The sequence below is a fragment of the Lactuca virosa genome, chromosome 6 (assembly GCF_052849685.1).
Source record: "Lactuca virosa cultivar CGN04683 chromosome 6, Lactuca_virosa_CGN04683_v6, whole genome shotgun sequence".
Lineage (NCBI taxonomy): Eukaryota > Viridiplantae > Streptophyta > Magnoliopsida > Asterales > Asteraceae > Lactuca > Lactuca virosa.
Window position 1 is genome coordinate 235,195,467 of NC_136431.1, and position 23,029 is coordinate 235,218,495.

Sequence of the window (23,029 nt, forward strand, 5' to 3'; positions counted from 1 at the left end):
AACTTGTATTGTATGATGAATGAGAATTTTCATCTTTGGGAAATTAAGACTAATTCCTTGTTCACATGTATATGTGAGTCAAAGAGATTGGGTACACTTGGTTGTGCGTTGATCAGGTCCACCACAAAGAACGATAAGGCCATTCGTCATGATTTACTAAAGTTTAGTAAATATGGTTGTGCTTACAAGTTTAAGTATAATTCTGAAACATTAGAAAAGTTTCAATGTAAGGAAGAACGAATGAGAAGAATCAAATTAGGCAGAAAGATAAAATTTTCTCCAATCTGAAAAGATGGGAGAGCGCTTCAGTATCATGGTTTATGATCACCTTAATGATTATGAATAACCATATCACAATTGATCCTCTAAGGACATCTTAGTGCATTTGTTTGACTAAGAAGAGGAATCGTGAATTGTTGAAATGGTTAAATCAAAAGATGAATCATACTTCGTTCCAAAATTGAGTCTTAGAGTAATACTCCAAGATCGAGCCTTGAGTAACATAATGTTAAGAAGGTTTAAAACACTTATCAAATGTAGAGTAAAATGTTTTCTACTCTTGTACACTTGAAATTGGTGAGTTGTGATGTTTTGGATAAAACAAAGACCAACTAAGGCCAATTGTGTGAAGTGTTTGTCTTGATAAGAATCCACACTAACTGTTGAATATTTGATTTGTCAAGGAATGGTTCTTGACAAGAGAATCTTATATGTCAAGAGGTCAGTAGGAGTCTTAAAGATCTTGAAAAGTTTCAAGAACTAATCAAGGGTATTGTTTATCACTAGAACACGACTTGAGGTTTATAGCCTATCGTGTTGACATATTCTTGTTTATGTGTCCATTCCAGTTAAAGTTGATTATGCATGTGAGTTCTATGAGTTCTCAATTGTTTGCATGACAACTTGGAAGCAATGGTAGGCCCTTGTGCTGCCAGGTGGCAAGAAGTTAAGATTGAACGAGTTCAGTCCATATGAGTTTGGATTTGTCACTAACCTCCTCTTGTGGTTTTGTTTTTGACAAATTCATATGGATAGGAACACATACACCATAAAATCTAAGTGTCATAAGGTTTCTCTTCGATTCATGAAAATGATGGTGAGGAAATGTTTTCACTAAGAAGATTTTAAGGAGATAGAAATTGTGATATTTGCATTCTCAAATTCAATTATGATTATGGAATCCCTTTTCATAATTCGAATTGTGAGCAATGGCAAAGGTCTAAACATTTGAGACTATGATTACGGAATCCCTTTTCATAGTTCTAATATTGTTTAGACACACATGTGAGCTATCTAAGGAAAGGTGTATGATTTTGGGAAGCTTAGATAAAGTCTTATCGAAGCATCTCGTATCAGAAATCTGAACTTTGGTAAGAAAGTCAATAAAGTATTGATTTCTAGAAGTCCAGTTGTTTTCTGGTTACATGTCAAAGCTAGTGGGAGCATAAGTGTTATGCTGATAAGAAGATAATTATCATGTTAGTGGGAGCATGATTATTATGTTAAGTGTTGCAAGTTAGCAATGTTAATTATAGAAAACAAAGTTTCAATTTACAAAGTTGCAGGGTTTGAAAAGTTGTTTTGCTATAATTAATGGAGAGTAAATTATACTTCATTCTAATTCTAAAAGCTTAAATTGAGATTTTAATCAAATTTAGTCAAGTATATATATGAATGTTATGTTGGAATGGTTCAACATAAGGAAATTCTATATATGGAAATATTAATTGCGTTCTCAATATTCGATTATGATTACGGCATCCCTCTTCATAGTCCAAATTTTGAGAACATGGCTAATAGAAAAAATTATAGTAAAAGACTGGTCTAGTATCATGTCTTTATGTGAGACCTTATGAATCGTATCCAATATGTTTCGGGTATAGGATCGATTGCATATGCTATAATATTTCTATGTGTTCTAATTTTTCCAAATACCTAGGGCATTAAGAGGGAAAAAGGAATAGAACTGGATATGACTAAAATGATTAAGCAATTGTCGAGGACAATCTGAGGTTTACCAAAGATTGGTTACTCATGGACAGTTGGAAGTATGGTGTTAATTTTGGAAGGACCATATTGACATATTCTGAAAAGATGCAACTCTTGTTCAGAAGTGATAGTCAAAATGGGAATATGGAAATGTTTCCATAGGTGGAAGTTATTCATTAAATCTGTGTAAGATTAGAAAACTTAATGCAAGAAGGATGTTTCAAAGGAATGTACTTTGAATGTGAGACTTCGTTTCCATGAAATTGCTCTCCATTGGAATACTTTGTAATGTCTGTTTCCAAGTCTCTGTGACTTTTATGCATAGTCATTACAAGAGGATTATTGCATATAAGTTTAGAATCTAACAGATTTTAGTAAATGGGAAAGAATCTTGTATTCTTACATTTATCATAAGGATTTGGAATTGTGAAATGAGTATCATTGAAATGTTTTTCAATTGATCTATTTCACAAAGTAAAGACCATAGACAAACATAGTGTGCATTCTTGGAGCATGGCATAACTATTGTTTTAATTCAAGTATTAAGTTGATAAATCGAAACATTATACAATGAATAATGAGTAATCAATATGACTCAAAAGTGTTTGGGCCATATAGGATTAGTATTGTTCTTGTGTTTCACTTTGCATGTTTTGACTTCCCGAATAACTAGGTTATTCAAACCGTCCACAGTCGATCATACTTTAGAAGTAGGTATTGAGGGAAGACTGTCATGAATGGGTCTGTAGTATGTCTAGATGTTTTAGACATAGCTGCAGTATTCATGAGTGCTCCTGGAATAAGATTCGAGTATTAGATTAAATCCACACTCATTTGAATCACTTCATGGATTTTATCACGAGTGATCATGAGACGATAATATCTTATATTCTTCAAACTGAGAGATATGAGTTCCAGCCAACAAGTCGGTTGCACATTGATAATGTGAAAACACACCAGTAACTTGGTGTTATAAAACGCATTGTTGTGTGCGATTTGATGAGTAAATAGAGCAAGCATATGCGTCGAAGTTTATCCATTCTTTTTACCCTTGTAGGGATAAAAGTGATATATGTGGGCCCCTTGATGATTTAGTGATGACAACCATAAGTGCTCGGCCGGGCCTGGACTGATTTGATTTGTTCAATTAGTCGGTCGTCATAAATCGGAAATCGGGAAACAACAGATGGACAGAGATTATGATTATAATCCATGTCTCAATCCATATGGTATCTAGAATGGAGGAATATATGATCACTTATCTAATGGACATGTCATTGACTAGGTCAGAGTTCGACAGCAGCTTTTAAGAGCTACGATTGCTAGTCGGGTTTTGGACTCATACTTGAAATAATAGTTTTAGACTTATCCAAGTGGGAGATTGTTGGATTAGATGTATAAGCCCATAACTATTATTGATATGTACTTGACCCGAGAGTAGCATGGTCCATTTGGGTTGCATATCATCAGGACAATTTGTTAGTATGGATTCTTGAGAGAAGGTTATATATGATTTATTAATATATTATAAGTTCTAATATATTAATATGAAATCATATGATTTAATTAGTATTGATCAAGAATTAGTTTGGAATTAATTTAGTGATCAAAAGAGACTAATTAAATCGATGAGGACTAATTGTGTAAATTAGTTATTTTTTTATGTTGGGCTATTGATCCATGTTGGACTAAGTTTATGTATGGATACATAAAGAGTTGGGCCACATGAACCATGGATCATAAATCCATGGGTATGGGTTAGGGTTAACTCATGACCTTTGGAATCCCACATATAAATATGTTACTCCATAGCCAATATCACCACTTATGTTCTTGGAGTTCATATGGACGGTTTTGAGGTATGAAGATTCTCTCTCAAATGTCATCCTTTGTCCTAGATGTGTTGTGAGCCATTTGAGGCATTTCATACTATTGGTGCTTCTGACAACTCGAAATTTCTATCTTGTACAAACCCTACATTTCAATCAAAGTCCAACTTGCTTCTGCTAACTTTTAGCACTGTGTTGAGTCTGTTTGAGCATTCTGAGCTTAGTACATCAAAGGATCAAATACTAGAATGGGTCAACAAAAGTTCCAAACCACCAATCATGCTTTAAACCCTCAAATGAGGAGTTTACGGCCATGATACCATGGGTTTATGGCCGTAAACTCATGGTCGCCGTAAACTCCATGCATATATATGAAATCTTGGCCATTTTCATTCATTATCACACTTTCAAGCCTAGAACTCGGGTTTACTCTCAAGTATCATCAAGAACTTTCATTCCAATCTTCAATCTAGTAAGTAATCTTTCCATTTTCAACTTGATATCCTTCCATATCTAGTGAATACACATGATTTCATCCATGAAATCTCTTCTTTTGGTTAGATCTTCAAGTGTTCTTCATTTCACCAAGAACACCAAGAACACACACTAGTGTTCTTGAGCCTTAAACACCCTAACAAGCTTCTACATTGTAAGTACTCTTGTCTTAGCTTGTTATATACTTGAATCAATTAGTTTACACCTAGAAAACATCAAGAAAACAAGATCAAAAGGTGTTTACGGCCAAGGCAATCTCCTTGGGCCGTAAACCCTAATGTTGGGTGCAAAGTTGCCACAACACCTTCCTAAGCCTTGAAACTAGGTCTAGAACACTTCCAACTTCATTATAGGACCTTAAACATCAAAATGGTACCAATTACCATGAGTTTACGGCCGTAAACTCATTGGGCCATAAGCTCATGGCCTTAAACTCATGTGTTAAGGTCATCTTGGCCGTAAACTCCAAAGTGAGGCCATACACCCCTTAGATGCAACCCTTTTGTACTTATAACACTTGAATCAAAGTGTTTTCCATGTTCTAGGGTGTCTATACTTGCTTAATTAGTTGTTTAATCACTAATTGTAAGCATATATGTGTCATTATATGTTAAATAGGATCCATGTGTACTCAAGTCTTCACTTGACACTTAGCATCCTTTACCGATCTTACATTCGCATCACTCACTTCATGTGAGTTCATACCCCTTAATCTATCTTTTAAATGATTTTAAATGCTTTTATGGGCGGGAATACAAGTAGAAAACATGTTAGTTATATAATCAATCACATGTGATTTATAACTATGTTTCAAACAAAGGATTTCATACACTTCAGACTGTGTTTCAAACAAAGGATTTCTTATACTTTCAAACTGTTTTATCAATCAAACTGCTTTTAAATCGTTTTATAAATTGACATCAAGTCATCAATATTTATTATTAAACTCTTCAAATGTTTTACAAAACTTCTTTTTAAACTTATATATTGTCAAATACATGTCTATATTGGTATAGTTATATAAGTAATGTTTAAAGGACTTAGGACTGATAACTCGCTTTATTTCCTTTTCCTTGTTTGGATGTGGCCTGAGAGTATCGCTTATTTGTCCGAATGTCGTTTAAATATCAGTTATATATTATGTATACCTATGTAGATATAAAAATACTTTTAATCAGTTCAGTACCTTTGGGTAGCAAAGGCATACCTCCATTCATTCACTACAGAAATTACTAGTAAACTATAATAGGTATAGTTTAGGAGAATACTACCATATACAAATACTATAACAGAGAATAATATAACAGAGAATACTATAACAGAGAATACTAGACAGAGAATACTATAACAGAGAATACGATACAAAGGATACTATACCGAGAATACTATACATAGAATACTATTACTATAACAAGTATACTATAACAAGATTCAGAGATAACATAATGTGAGATACTACTTCATGACACATCGACCATTTCGTTATGTCACGTTTTGTAACCAGAATCTCCTGGAGGGAGAGCGTGAGTTTGCGTATAGATCTATACTGGATTGACTATCCTACACCTTGTTGTTCGCTACAGTGGGACTTGCAAGTCTACGGGTGCCAAATGTCATTTCTTCCGACGTCTTTCATCGTCGTGTTATAGTCGGTTTAGTATGGTAACAACCTCATCACATTTTACCTTATATAAGCCTTTTTGGTTTAAGGTAGTTATTACTTCAGTAGTTAATGCAAATAATACTGCAGTACACATACAGTTTCCCATTATATTCAAATTGTGATCTTCTCACATAAAGGGTAATATAAAACTATATTATGGTAATGATAGTCATATTTGGGAAAAGCTTCCACTTTTACAAAGAAACAAACATACAAAACAGTCGGGTCTTGGTAGAAGACTACTTTTTATACTAGTAGAAAATATAGGATTTTCTAGGAGTTTTCAAACATATACAAACATTTACATTGAACATTTACAAACATTTTCATCAAATTTATACAAACATTGACACTAAATACTTATGAACTCACCAGCTTAAATGCTGATCAACTCTTTCAAAATAACTTATATTCTCAGGTCATCAGTAGACAGGTACAGTCGACCAGGTTTTGAGAAGAGGGAGCATGTTCAAGACTCGTCTTTTATTTTGATTCATTTTTGGTGTCTTATTACAATGAAAGAACACACATGTATGAATTTATACTATTAATGCTATGGATGATGTTGCTGCTTATTTACTACTTTGCATTGTTATGATACTGTACATGACGTCCTCCGCCCCAGAACGTTTCTGTCGTTCCTGGTTTTGGGGTGTGACAGATTGGTATCAGAGCATTGTTTATAGTGAATCAAGTATATCAACCCATAAAAGATATACAAACTATAAACACATAGGGATTAAAATACTCTGACCAAGTGTTTATACTTTTAAGTACTAAAATACTTAACTAGAATTATACATAATTACATACGTACATACTTACTATAGAACAGTGTCATACTAGAACATAACAAAAGTATTACGATTGTTGAACATCACAATTAAGCTCAGGGATGTATGGTCAGTTTTGGGAATGACATAGCCTGATCAACTATGTTGGTCCGAAAAATGATTAGCATATGCCGAGAATGGTTGTGATGTAGCAACAATTCTAAAAACTTACCAACTTTACTACAATGAGAACATAAGAACAAAACATAAATTAAAATACTTTAGGAGTGTTTTAGACACTATCCATTCAAAGTACAAACTTATTAGGATTAGCAGCAAGTTTTTCTTATAAAAACTTTTTCATTGTTTATCTCTTTATTTAAGAATTGTTAGATAAATTTCTTACCCTACTTCTCGCGTAGATAACATGGCTGGATTCCATATCCCCGGAGACCCGTACTTCCCAAATCAGGGCAATGTTGGATGGATTAATGAAGAGACAGAAGATGATCATCCAATCCCTTTGTATGATCACCTCGCAGAAGGCTTTTCGGATGGTTCTGACTCCGAACCAGAAGTCAACAATCTACCTCAAGAAGTTCAAAACCCAAATCTCAACCCCCGACCTGTATTTCAAGGTCCCACACCCTTGTGGGCGATAAACTTGAATCTTTGGAGTGATGAACAGGGTCAACCATTACCCTTCAATGGTGACCGAAGCTTTTACAATCTCAGCGAATGGGGCTCAGCTGACCGAGTCCTGCCCATTATGGTCCGCAGGATTGCTCGGAATAATGAGCAAGGTAGAGCAGCCATCGACCGAGTCATGGAAATTGACGCTAACTCTGGCATTAACACGGTCCGCATTCGCCAACTCGAAGAAGCCATGGAAAGGACTGGGAGAACCAATGAGACTCTGTAGCAACAGCTGGCTGCATCCCGAGCTGAAGTCATAGAACTTCGAGTGCATCAGAGAGCTCATGAGCGACATCTTCAAGACGTAGTACGTCAACTGGCAGATCTGAGGGTTCGCCCGAGGAATACCCGTCACCAGTAGAAGATGTCTGACTCATCTTTTATTTTGGTTTAAGGAATAGCCTTTCGTATCGGTGCTCTATGAAGCACTCTTCTGTAAAATATTCCTGTCATTCAAGTACTTTAACTAGACTTCTAAGCTGTCAAAATTTTACTACTTCTGATATGATGTAAGACCTACTCTTAGGTCAATTGTTCCCCAAACTAATTACATCCTTAATATCAATGATATTGACAGTCAACTAATCTTTTGTAGAAATCTTTGTTCAAATACTTTCATTCTTGTAATTCTAGAACTCTATGGAACTCCTACTCTTATCTAGTTGTTGAACTATGGCGATTTAGTTCAGGGGACTCATTCATTAACTTCACTATTGAATTCTTATCATAGTACTCATCTTTTAAACTTATAGTTGAAAGATGCCTCCTCGTAAGTCAACAAGGCGTAATCCTCCGATTATTCCAACTCAAACACCACCTCCACCACCCCCTCCACAATTCGATACGACAGCTCTTAATGTTGGGGTAGCTGCGGCTGTTGCTACAGCCATGGCACAATACCACAACAACCAGGGTACTATTAGAGGTGGAACAGTCGTTCATTCCACACCAGGTGATGTCACTGTGCGCTCGCGAGAGTGCTCTTATAAAGACTTCACCAACTGTAAACCCCGAGTCTTCAATGGAATCGGTGGAATCATTGCTCTGTCGCAATGGTTCGAGAAGACGGAATCAATCTTCAAGATATGTTCCTGTACTGAAGGAAGCAAAGTCAAATTTGCTGCATGCACCTTCAGTGATAGAGCCCTGGCGTGGTGGAATAGCCATGTCAAGTCACTAACTTTAATAGTGGCTAATGCTATGGGCTGGGAAACTCTTAAAGGGATGATGATTGAAGAGTACTGCCCGAGGGGCGAGGTTCAAAAACTAGAACAAGAACTCTGGAGCCTGACCATGAAGGGCTCCAACATAGTGGCATACACTGCCAGATTTAGCGATCTGGTGGCACTATGTCCCAATATGGTTCCCAACGAGGGGAAGGAGATTGAGAGGTACATTTTGGGGTTGGTGCCTCCATTTCAGGGGAATGTCTTAGCTTCAAACCCTACTACTTTCGACAGTGCCAAGCGATTGGCACAGCGGCTCATCGATCACGGGGTCCCTACCCCGTCAACAACAACAACCCTAGCCATCTCAGAACCCTCCAAAGCCGCCGACAACAAGCGGAAGTTCTGGGATAACAAAAAGGGCAAATCAACACAGAACTCTGCCAAGAAGCAGCAAGTCGTGGCTGTTCATGCCGCGATTGTGCCTGCTGCTACTGCGCCGAGAAAGCCGTATACGGGGAATTTGCCCAAGTGCAATAAATGCACTTTCCATCATAATGGTGCCTGCCGGGAAATGCAGTGCGCTAACTGCAACAGGAAAGGGCACACATCCCGTTTTTGTAAGGCTCCGGCAAAGCCAATTACCCAAGTCCCCGGTGCTGGCGTGGGCCAGGCTTGCTACGGTTGTGGCGAGGTGGGCCACTACAAGAGGGACTGCCCGAAGGCAGGAAATGCTGGCGGAGTAGGAAGAATTCTAGCGATAGGCCACGAGGAAGCCGTAGCTGATCCTACAGTGGTTACTGGTACGTTTCTCCTCGATAATTCATATGCATGCATACTATTTGATAGTGGAGCGGAGAGGAGTTTCGTGAACCAAAAATTTACTCATTTACTCAAACAAAAACCACGTGCACTAGAGGAATCATTCACTGTAGAAATGGAAAACGGGAAAACGGAAAGTACTAACTGCATATACATAGGTTGTACTTTAACCTTAGATAGTCATTCTTTCCAAATCGACCTCATGCCGGTCTCAATTAAAAGTTTCGACGTCATAATCGGCATGGATTGGTTAAGTCATCTTCGCGCCGACATCATGTGCTTTGAGAAAGCAGTTCGTCTTAACCTCCCTAACAACGAAACTATAGTTATTTACGGCGATAAATCAAGTACGAACCTTCACATCATTTCGTGTATTCAAGCTCGGAAGTGCTTACGAAAGGAATGTCATGCATTCCTTGCACACATCGTCGATACAAACCAAGAAGTGAAAGACATTCAGAATATCCCCGAAGTACGCGACTTTCCCGAAATCTTTCCAGAGGAACTACCGGGATTACCACCACAACGTCAAGTCAAATTCCGTATCGACTTAGTTCCAGGGGCTACCCCAGTAGCCAAATCGCCTTATCGTCTGGCACCAGCAGAGATGCAGGAACTTTCCAGTCAGCTTAACGAACTTCTCAGAAAGGGATTCATTAGGCCAAGCTTCTCACCATGGGGAGCACCGGTCTTGTTCATAAAGAAGAAAGACGGATCGTTTCGTATGTGCATCGACTACAGAGAGCTGAACAAACTTACCATCAAGAACCGTTATCCTCTACCGCACATTGACAACTTATTTGATCAACTTCAAGGAGTAAACTACTTCTCGAAGATAGATCTAAAATCCGGGTATCACCAATTACGAGTGTTAGAGGAGGATGTCCCCAAGACAGCCTTCCAAACTCATTATGGACACTACGAGTTTGTAGTAATGTCGTTCGGATTAACCAACGCACCAGCTGTATTCATGGATCTAATGAATAGGGTGTGCCGTCCTTACTTGGATGAGTTTGTTATCGTCTTCATCGATGACATACTTATCTACTCCCGAAGTAAGGAGGAACATAGTCAACATCTACGGAAAGTCTTAGAAACATTACGATCAGCGAAGCTCTATGCGAAGTTCTCTAAGTGCGAGTTTTGGATTCGAAGAGTCGAATTCTTGGGCCACGTTGTTAGTGAGAAGGGAATACACGTGGACCCTTCCAAAATCAAAGCCATTGAGAACTGGTCAGCACCGAAGACACCTACGGAAATTCGTCAATTTCTAGGTCTCGTTGGCTACTATCGCAGGTTCATACAGAACTTCTCAAGCATTGCGAAACCGCTTACTACACTGACCCAGAAAGGCGTGGCCTTTGACTGGGAAGAGAAACAAGAGAAGGCGTTCCAAACACTGAAACAAGCCTTGTGCACCGCACCGATATTATCCCTCTCAGAAGGGATAAAAGATTTCGTGGTGCATTGCGATGTATCCAACCAAGGGCTTGGGTGTGTTCTTATGCAAAGAGGAAAGGTCATTGCCTATGCCTCCCGTCAACTTAAGACACACGAAGACAATTATACAACACACGATCTTGAGTTAGGAGCAGTGGTATTTGCTCTGAAGATCTGGAGACACTACCTGTATGGTACAAAGAGCACTATCTTCACAGACCACAAGAGCCTTCAACACATATTCGATCAGAAGGAACTCAACATGAGACAACGACGGTGGGTCGAGCTACTCAATGACTACGAATGCGAAATTCGTTATCACCCCGGCAAGGCCAATGTAGTAGCTGACGCCCTGAGTCGGAAAGAATACTCTGGTCGGAGAGTCAAATCTCTGACTATAACTATCCATTCACACTTGTCCACACAAATTAAAAAGGCTCAACTCGAAGCCTTGAAACCCGAAAACGTGGCGAGTGAATACCTGAGAAGGATGGATAAGAATTTAGAAGTCAAGGGTGGCGGAGCCTTATATTTCATGGATCGGATCTGGACACCGAAACACGGTGGTTTCAGAGACTTGGTCATGACCGAGGCACACAACACACGTTATTCTGTCCACCCAGGTTCAGATAAGATGTATCTGGATCTTAAGAAACTATACTGGTGGCCTAACATGAAAGCAGAGATTACTACCTACATGAGTAAATGCATTACTTGCACCAAGGTTAAGGTCGAATACCAGAAACCATCAGGTCTACTTCAACAACCGGAGATACCGGAATGGAAGTGGGAGCGGATCACAATGGACTTCATAACCAAGTTGCCCAAGACAACGGGTGGACTTGATACCATTTGGGTCATCGTCGATAGATTGACCAAGTCCGCACACTTCCTGCCCATCAAAGATACTGACAAGATGGAGAAGCTCACAAGAACATACATTAGGTAGATCGTACGACTGCATGATGTTCCTATATCTATTATCTATGATAGGGATAGTAGATTCACTTCGAGGTTCTGGCAGTCGCTACAAAGTTCCCTTGGAACGAGGCTGGACATGAGTACAGCCTACCATCCGCAAACCGACGGACAAAGTGAGAGGACTATTCAAACCTTGGAAGATATGTTGCGAGCCTGTGTGATCGACTTTGGGAAGGCATGGGATACTCATTTACCCCTTGTCGAGTTTTCCTACAACAACAGTTATTACACGAGCATAAAGACTGCTCCATTTGAAGCCCTTTATGGCCGTAAGTGCAGATCCCCTCTGTGCTGGGCTGAGGTGGGCGACACACAGTTAGCTAAAGGACGAGTTCCTGACAGTACTCTCACGGGTCCGGAGATCATTCGGGAAACGACAGAGAAGATCGTTCAGATTCGTGAACGATTGAAAGCCTCTAGAGACCGACAGAAAAGCTACGCTGACAAAAGAAGGAAACCCTTGGAATTCCAGGTGGGAGACCGAGTCCTTTTGAAAGTCTCACCCTGGAAGGGCTTGATACGCTTCGGAAAGCGTGGAAAGCTAAATCCAAGATACGTAGGGCCTTTCGAGATTCTCGCTAGAATCGGTCATGTAGCTTACAAACTCAACTTACCCCGCGAACTCAGTAACGTACATTCTACTTTCCACGTCTCGAACTTGAAAAAGTGTCTGTCCGACGAGACTCTTGTAATCCCACTCGACGAGATCGAGATCAACGAGAGCCTCAACTTCGTGGAAGAACCTGTAGAGATCATGGACCGAGAGGTCAAGCAAACGAAGCAAAGCTGTATCCCGATAGTGAAGGTTCGCTCGAACGCCAAGCGAGGACCTGAAATCACTTGGGACTGTGAGGATCAGATGAAACTGAAATATCCTCATCTTTTTACTTAGTTAATTGTAACTACTTATTTGCTTAAACTCTAATTTCGGGACGAAATTCTCTCTAACGGGGGGATGATGTGACAACTCGAAATTTCTATCTTGTACAAACCCTACATTTCAATCAAAGTCCAACTTGCTTCTGCTAACTTTTAGCATTGTGTTGAGTCTGTTTGAGCATTCTGAGCTTAGTACATCAAAGGATCAAATACTAGAATGGGTCAACAAAAGTTCCAAACCACCAATAATGCTTTAAACCCTCAAATGAGGAGTTTACAGCCATGAGACCATGGGTTTACGGCCGTAAACTCATGGTGGCCGTAAACTCCATGCATATATATGAAATCTTGGCCATTTTCATTCATTATCACACTTTCAAGCCTAGAACTCGGGTTTACTCTCAAGTATCATCAAGAACTTTCATTCCAATCTTCAATCTAGTAAGTAATGTTTCCATTTTCAACTTGATATCCTTCCATATCTAGTGAATACACATGATTTCATCCATGAAATCTCTTCTTTTGGTTAGATCTTCAAGTGTTCTTCATTTCACCAAGAACACCAAGAACACACACTAGTGTTCTTGAGCCTTAAACACCCTAACAAGCTTCTACATTGTAAGTACTCTTGTCTTAGCTTGTTATATACTTGAATCAATTAGTTTACACCTAGAAAACATCAAGAAAACAAGATCAAAAGGTGTTTACGGCCAAGGCAATCTCCTTGGGCCGTAAACCCTAATGTTGGGTGCAAAGTTGCCACAACACCTTCCTAAGCCTTGAAACTAGGTCTAGAACACTTCCAACTTCAGTATAGGACCTTAAACATCAAAATGGTACCAATTACCATGAGTTTACGGCCGTAAACTCATTGGGCCATAAGCTCATGGCCTTAAACTCATGTGTTAAGGTCATCTTGGCCGTAAACTCCAAAGTGAGGCCATACACCCCTTAGATGCAACCCTTTTGTACTTATAACACTTGAATCAAAGTGTTTTCCATGTTCTAGGGTGTCTATACTTGCTTAATTAGTTGTTTAATCACTAATTGTAAGCATATATGTGTCATTATATGTTAAATAGGATCCGTGTGTACTCAAGTCTTCACTTGACACTTAGCATCCTTTACCGATCTTACATTCGCATCACTCACTTCAGGTGAGTTCATACCCCTTAATCTATCTTTTAAATGATTTTAAATGCTTTTATGGGCGGGAATACAAGTAGAAAACATGTTAGTTATATAATCAATCACATGTGATTTATAACTATGTTTCAAACAAAGGATTTCATACACTTCAGACTGTGTTTCAAACAAAGGATTTCTTATACTTTCAAACTGTTTTATCAATCAAACTGCTTTTAAATCGTTTTATAAATTGACATCAAGTCATCAATATTTATTATTAAACTCTTCAAATGTTTTACAAAACTTCTTTTTAAACTTATATATTGTCAAATGCATGTCTATATAGGTATAGTTATATAAGTAATGTTTAAAGGACTTAGGACTGATAACTCGCTTTATCTCCTTTTCCTTGTTTGGATGTGGCCTGAGAGTATCGCTTATTTGTCCGAATGTCGTTTAAATATCAGTTATATATTATGTATACCTATGTAGATATAAAAATACTTTTAATCAGTTCAGTACCTTTGGGTAGCAAAGGCATACCTCCATTCATTCAAACTACAGAAATTACTAGTAAACTATAATAGGTATAGTTTAGGAGAATACTACCATATACAAATACTATAAAAGAGAATAATATAACAGAGAATACTATAACAGAGAATACTAGACAGAGAATACTATAACAGAGAATACGATACAAAGGATACTATACCGAGAATACTATACATAGAATACTATTACTATAACAAGTATACTATAACAAGATTCAGAGATAACATAATGTGAGATACTACTTCATGACACATCGACCATTTCGTTATGTCACGTTTTGTAACCAGAATCTCCTGGAGGGAGAGCGTGAGTTTGCGTATAGATCTATACTGGATTGACTATCCTACACCTTGTTGTTCGCTACAGTGGGACTTGCAAGTCTACGGGTGCCAAATGTCATTTCTTCCGACGTCTTTCATCGTCGTGTTATAGTCGGTTTAGTATGGTAACAACCTCATCACATTTTACCTTATATAAGCCTTTTTGGTTTAAGGTAGTTATTACTTCAGTAGTTAATACAAATAATATTGCAGTACACATACATTTTCCCATTATATTCAAATTGTGATCTTCTCACATAAAGGGTAACATAAAACTATATTATGGTAATGATAGTCATATTTGGGAAAAGCTTCCACTTTTACAAAGAAACAAACATATAAAACAGTCGGGTCTTGGTAGAAGGCTACTTTTTATACTAGTAGAAAATATAGGATTTTCTAGGAGTTTTCAAACATATACAAATATTTACATTGAACATTTACAAACATTTTCATCAAACTTATACAAACATTGACACTAAATACTTATGAACTCACCAGCTTAAATGCTGATCAACTCTTTCAAAATAACTTGTATTCTCAGGTCATCAGTAGACAGGTACAGTCGACCAGGTTTTGAGAAGACGGAGCATGTTCAAGACTCATCTTTTATTTTGATTCATTTTTGGTGTCTTATTACAATGAAAGAACACACATGTATGAATTTATACTATTAATGCAATGGATGATGTTGCTGCTTATTTACTACTTTGCATTGTTATGATACTGTACATGACGTCCTCCACCCCAGAACGTTTCCGCCGTTCCTGGTTTTGGGGTGTGACAGTGCTAAGCTCTTAAGGCCAAATACAACAAGGTTTCCAGCTACATAAAAGGTATGTCATCTTAACTAGTATTATATATTGTTTATGTCATTTGTATGCTAGTTGTAGGCTTAAAGCTTTGGAAACAATATTGCATGTATAATTAGAGAAAACATAGATCCAAAGCTTTTAGGGTTGTATGTGCACCATAGGATGTTGTAGTATACAAAAACCCAACAAAAGTATTCAAGATTATAAAGTAAATAGTAAAAGTATGAACAAAGAACAAGAACAAGGAGAATGTTAGAGAGTGATTGACTGAATGATTCTTGATATGATTTTCAAAGGTAAAAAGCATGCTACGAATCACATGGGGATGGTCCTATTTATACAAACATAGGACCAGTCATGGAAGGAGACAATTGTACTAAAAAGCTGATCACAAATCAACCACCTGACACATCGGTGTGGTTGACCTTATATCCTACATACATATAACAAATGCGTAATGAAAAAATAGTACAGACACAAAATCACTCAGTCTTATGTCACCATGTTATAAATAACTTCGGATAACGAAACGATTTCGGATAACAACACACTTCGGACACTCATTATCTCGTACAAACGGCAACCTCGGAATCATACTAATTTTGAATCACCTAAGTGAAAGATCTAGTATGCTCAAGAATCATATTAAAGTGACATTGCTGATTAACATATGATACTAATGGGTCACGCTAATAACAACTTGATATAATTGGTTATTTATTGGAGTTTCTTGATGTCGTTGGCAGTTAGAGGTGCAAGATGAAGCTCATCTTGACCCATGAGAGTAACGACAACGTCTCTAACCATTTGCCTAATCGAGACATGAGGACCTTCTTTCACAGATCTGCATATTTCTTCACTTTTTTCTTTTCCAACCATGAATCTCTCCATTTTAAATTTCCAATGATAAATACTCTTCCACAACTAACAATGGCGCTTGAGAAGGGCAACTCATGCTATTTGCGATTTGTATTGAATAAATTTGTTAAGATGATTAGGAGTAGCTAGTGTTGTGTCATATTTGAGCATAAGTGGTACATAGAAGAACTTTTACCCTGAAACAGAAATGATTGAGATACCAAGGTGATCTAAACCGACTATAATATGATCTTATGGATTCAAAGGACAACCACTTAGCCTCTGATACCAATTTTGAAAGAAAGATACGAGGACAAGGTTCAAAAACTTAAACCATGATAGTTAAGTCTAGATGAACCAGTCAAGCCTTGAAGTTGAACAATAAACAAAGTATTCAAGATTATAAAGTAAATAGTAAACGTATGAACAAAGAACAAGAACAGGGAGAATGTTAGAGAGTGATTGACTGAATGATTCTTGATATGATTTTCAAAGGTAAAAAGCATACTACAAATTACATGGGGATGGTCCTATTTATACAAACATACGACTAGTCAAGGAAGGAGACAATTGTACTAAAAAGTTGATCACAGATCAACCACCTAACACATCGGTGTGGTTGACCTTATCTCCTACATACATAAAACAAATGCGTAATGAAAAAATAGTACAGACAGAAAATCACTCAGTCTTCTGTCACCAGGTTATAAATAACTTCGGATAGCGAAACAATTTCGGATAACAACACACTTCAGACACTCATTATCTCGTACAAACGGCAACCTCAGAATTATACTAATTTCGAATCACCTAAGTGAAAGATCTAGTATGCTCAAGAATCAGATTAAAGTGATATTGCTAATTAACATATGATACTAATGGGTCACAATAACAACAACTTGATATAATTGGTTATATATTGGAAATTGATTTTAATAAATATTCAATAAAACTCTTATATTTAAATTGGAAATTATTTATTTCATGGATATAATGATTTTCATTAGCAAGTAACATTACATAATTCATATGGTATGAATTAATAAGTTCTGTACAACATTTTGGACAAGGTAAGCCTTTTGTCTATTAGCAAAAGACAAAGTTTATATCTTATAAACTTTGAGTTTATAAAATATAAACTTCTTCTTCTCTTTTTCTCGATGATGGCCGAAATTAAGAGAGTCATAAAGAGACATGGTTTTCCAATTTTTTTTAATCAAAAGTAGAAGCATGGGAGAAAGCATGGGGGACAAGGTTGTCTAAAGGTCTTAATGGTTAAAGACCTTTAGATCAAGTGCATGATTTAAATAGCTAAAGTCTTGCATTCTTTTGGTGGTTCTTTTCTTCTTATTGCCGAGAGCACTTTAGGACTCTCTCCATCTCTTTTTTGCTTTGATTTATTGAATAACTATTACTTGCATTTTGCTCTCTTTGAACCATACTTGGGTTTGGTTCAAAGATTAAGAGTTTTATACAAAGAACTAGCATTCTACATCAAGTTGAGTCATTGTTGGTGTCTCAAAGGTTCCATATTCTTCATCAACTTCCAAGCCTCCCAAGAGGACCCAAAGAACAACAAAAGTTGTTATTTCTTCATCCTTTCTTTGGTTGGTGTTTAATCTTTCTATAACTTGCAAGATGATCCTTGGTGGGTATAAAATGTTTATGTTATGTTCTAAATTTAAAGTCTTCCATTTGCCAATTTTTGAAGTTTTTTAAACTAAATTTGAACTAAAACCTAACACTAAGGATCACTTTCTTGTACTATCAGTTATTTTTATAGGAAATGACATCCCAACACCAGATGGTGTAAAATCCTGGCTTGTGAAAAGTTTCGCTATAAAGGACTTGGGAGAAGCCACTTACATACTTGGTGTTAAGATATATAGGGATAGATCTAGGTGACTGATAGGACTTTGCCAAAATACATACTCAGATAAAATCTTGAAGAAATTTCAGATGGAAGACTCTAAGAAAGGATTTGTACCTATGCAATGTGGCTCGGTTTTGAGTAAGACTAAATGTCCCAATACTAGTGAAGAACTTGAAAAAATGAGTCGATTCTCATATGATTCGACTATAGGATCGATCATGTACGTCATGATATGTACAAGGTCAGATGTCTCATACTCTATTAGTATGACGAGTCGATATTAAGCCAATCCTAGTGAAATTCATTGGTTCGCAGTCAAGAACATTTTGAAGTATCTTAGGAGGACTAAATATATGTTCTTGGTCTATGGTGGTAAAGAAGAGCTAAGTGTTAAAGGATATGTGGATGCAAGTTTCCAATTAAACTGACAAAGATAATTTTCAGTCACATTCTAGTTTTGTATTCATGTTAAATTGAGGAGAAGTGACTTGGAGGAGTTCCAAGCAAGAGACGATAACAGACTCAACTACAGAGTCAGAGTATATTATGCCCAATGAAGCAGCCAAGGTGGCAATATGGCTAAAGAAGTTCATCAACGATTTGAGTGTCATTCCAAGCATAGGTGAACCGATTGAGATCTTCTGTAATAATGAGGATACAGTTGCTTTAGCTAAACAAAACCTCGATATCACAAGAAGACAAGACATATACTCCTAAAGTTCCACTATATAAGGAAGCTAGTTGAAGATAGAGACATTATTGTGAGTTGAGTTATGTCAAAAGATAATCCAGCGGACCCGCTCACCAAACCATTGTCACAAATCAAGCAAGATGCTCATACTAGATCTATTGGTATTACATTTGCTAGTGAATTAGTTTAATTACACAATTTGTAGTTTGTTTTTATGGAACATCTTTAGATTATGTTTTGATGATTATTTATAATAAGTTGCTACTTTTGTTCGTATTATTCGTGTTCCTACTTTTGCATGTTTAGAACCACTTCCAGAATAATATTTTATTCAGACTTCCACAATCGGTCCTACTACTGGAAGATAGTAGTGAATTTAGATTGTCATGGAGTATTGGTAGATTGTTAATTGAGATGAACATAGAAAAAGTGTGCAACCAATACTAATGAGTACTTGAAAATGGAGATTTTAAGTATTGGAGTAACCACGCTTAAATATTACTTCATGGATCATGTCATGAGTAAATTAAGATGACTATATTTCTTATTCTTCAAATGGATATGCATGAGGTTTTGTTGTACAATCTGGTGTATCTTGGTTTTTCCCTAACGTTGTCCGTAATTGGCAGCCATATAGGGTTTGACTCGACATTGAATAAGGATTAAAACTAACCTATGTAGTCAAATTTTGTTTGATCCTTCTACTAAAAATGGAAAAGTAGATATCTTTTGGCCCGTCGATGATTTAGTGTTGAGAAAAAAAAATGCTTGGCAAAGCTGAAACTGAGTTGATCGGATTTGACAGTCAGTCTGAAAAGTCATCACAAGTTGGTATCTAGAAATATAATCTTGAACCATGACATTGACCCTTCATTCATGCCTCAAGGTCATAATAAGATATCATTAAGATCAAAGAAATTTGAAGTCACTAGTCTTAGGACTGTTTATTACAATGTTGCGATAAGTACAATAGTTACATTGGACTTCCACTCACTGTTGTTTCTAGTAATTATTGGACCGGTCATTTGTTGATGCGTAAGTGCAAGTGGGAGCTGGTGGAGATTAGTGTTCATAGCCATAGCAAGCTGATAATATTACTATAAATAGTAGTGTCCTTTTGGTTACACGTAAGAGGAAAATAAAGCAGAACTGGAAAAATATTTATTTTAGGGACTTGTTTTGTTAATTAATTAATAGTTTAATTAATTAATTATAAAAACATAAAGAATATGGAATATTCTAGAAGACAAAACTGCACGAATGGTCCATGTGGTTAGCCGAAAATTGCCACTTTGGTCCAAAAAAGTTTGGACTAGCACCAGAGGTCCAAACACTTCATTTTATTGCGAGTTTGGTCTGATATTGTTTGAATTTTTTTATAAAGTCGATTTTGCCCCTTATTATTTAATTTTTCATTTTTCTTTTATTACAACAATTAAAAACAATTAAAAATAAAAGAAAAATAAAATACCCTCTCTCTCTCTCTCTCTTAAAGTCTGTAACACTATCTTCTTTCATTTTCATATACACCGACGCACCACCACTTGCAGGAAAATGAAAATTGCCGAAACACCACCACCAGCCGCCGTCGTCACCACAGTTAGCCACTATTGTCGTCTCCACAACAACCACCGTCAGACCACATTCAAGAACGCGACCACCAACATCTTCTTCACACCTTATTTTCATCATAACCGGATATGGAACTCCACCCTCTACCTTCACCAATATCGCTTATCGGAAACCATAAGTTGTCGATGTCGCTACTAGGGTTTTCACAGATCTCCACCTCCAACATAGGAAGCCACCGCCGAAAACCCTAGTTCTGATGAAATAGGATGGCGTTTTCAGATCGCCGCCCTTCTCTTCATCTCTTTAAGATCTGATAACCTTTCTCTTCCTCTGTCATACCCGAAAACACTATAAACCACCTCTATGATGTGTTGTAGATCCGAAAACCATGTAAACCCACCTGTGTGATGTAAACCCATCTCTATGAGGACACCAGTGATGGCTGCTACAAACGAAGTGCGTTTTATGAGAAGTTCATTACTTAAATCTATATACAGATCGATGGTAGATGGAGATGGAGGGTTTAGTTGGGTTTTTTGCTTATGTGTGTGTGTGAGTTTTTTGTTTAGTTGAAAGCTTTGAGCCCTGAAGTGGGTATAATTATCTTTGAAGAACAATCAAGAACCTGAAAGTTTTTTAGGTAGGGTGTTTGATTTGAAAATTATTGATGACGACGATTGTTTAGTGTTTATCGAAGTGATACATCAGCACCTAACTGAATTTTTGGTTCGATGGATTCTGGGTTCTCGGAACAAATCAAAACGTTCAAAGTATTTAATCCAAAACAAACTCAAATTTGTGCTTTTGTTGTAAAATAAACATGTGAAGAACATTAAATTTTAGTGGAAACCGGATATTTGATCTAAAAAGATGAGGGTGGAATGAAGAATGGGTGTTTGTTGAATTCCAAATGAGAGAAAGAGAGAGAGAGTATTTTCTTTTATTTTTAATTGTTTTTAATTGTTGTAATAAAAGAAATTAAAATATTAAATAATAAAGGGTAAAATCGTCTTTATAAGAAAGTTCAAACGAAATCGGACCAAACTCGCAACAAAATGAAAAGTTTTGACCTTTGGTGCTAGTCCAACTTTTTTGGACCAAAGTGGCAATTTTCAGCTAACCACAGGGACCATTCGTGCAGTTTTGTCATTCTAGAATGATTTGATTCTTGGATAATTACCAAAAGACTAGATAATTACGAATATATTTGGTAATTATCTTTAGGATTTCAAATCACCTCCCTACATATAGGGGTCAAAACTCGGTTTTGGATGTATGATAAAATAGCCTTTCACCTCCAAAGTTCAGAAACCCTAAAAAAACCCTATAAGATTCAGAGCTCGTCACCCTAACGTGGTCCATCATTTGCCACGACTTGGTCACTATCAGATTCGTTGAGCGATTATTGTTCTTGTTGGTTCTCGGGTTGCTTTCAGATTTGTTGGTGTTTTGCATCTTGGGGTGATCACAAGAAAGGGACTATACATTGGGTTCTCAAGTTCGATCAACTGGCTAGATTGAATAAGTCAAATAAAAACACGAATGTATGATTACTCTTATTAAGTTCTTTAAGTTGCATAGATTGTTTGTGCTAGATCTGGTTGTTACAAGTCTATAGATCAGAAAAATATTGTTGCTTCCGCTGTCCGATTTGGTCTTTGACTAGGCTCGTATCCCATCACTATTTGTGGCTGAAAGAAACTTGGTGGAAAAACAATCTGATAAGGATAATTACCAAAATTAAATCTTTATTTAGATTCAAATCCTTACCATATCTATTGCTAGAATTCAAAAATCACTAAGGATAAATCTCTAACTAATTTTGTCCAACCCTAACAGGGTTCCAAAATGTTCTAGTTAGTCAAATATTGAATAATTACAAACTAGTCCCTATACTTTAAATTAATTCTAGTTAATTATGTTTAATTCCAAATTATCCCAAACTAGTTTCTAATTAATTTATCAAGCTATGACAAATTAATAAACTATTTATCTCTCTTTATTAAATTATTTTGTAGTTCTTTTAGCTCTTGAGGGCGACCCTAAAAGGATCTTGTTATTATTCCCAAAGTTATACCAATTAGTTATGACATTTGGACACCTATTTCCAATAGATTTAGGGTTATCTTGTAGGCTTCTTTGGTTTTGCCTCCTTATATAAGGAGTGGAAACCCTAAGTAACCTTTTCATAGGCTCCAACATTTTCTAAATAATGCATCCTTTGGCTTTTATTTCATAAAAAGGCTCTTGTTACAAATTTCTAGTTATTTACTTGATAAATCAATAAATAAAAAATTAATCCCTCTAACTAATTATTCTTGCCTTTTCTTGGTGAGCAAAATGTGTAACCCATATAATCATTTGTGTTAGTGGACATATTTCCAACAAGCCCCATCCATAATGCTTATGACTAGGGAATCATGTGTAAAAACGAAAACTAACAAGATAAAAGGTGGTAAGGATAAAGGAATTTTCCAAAAGATT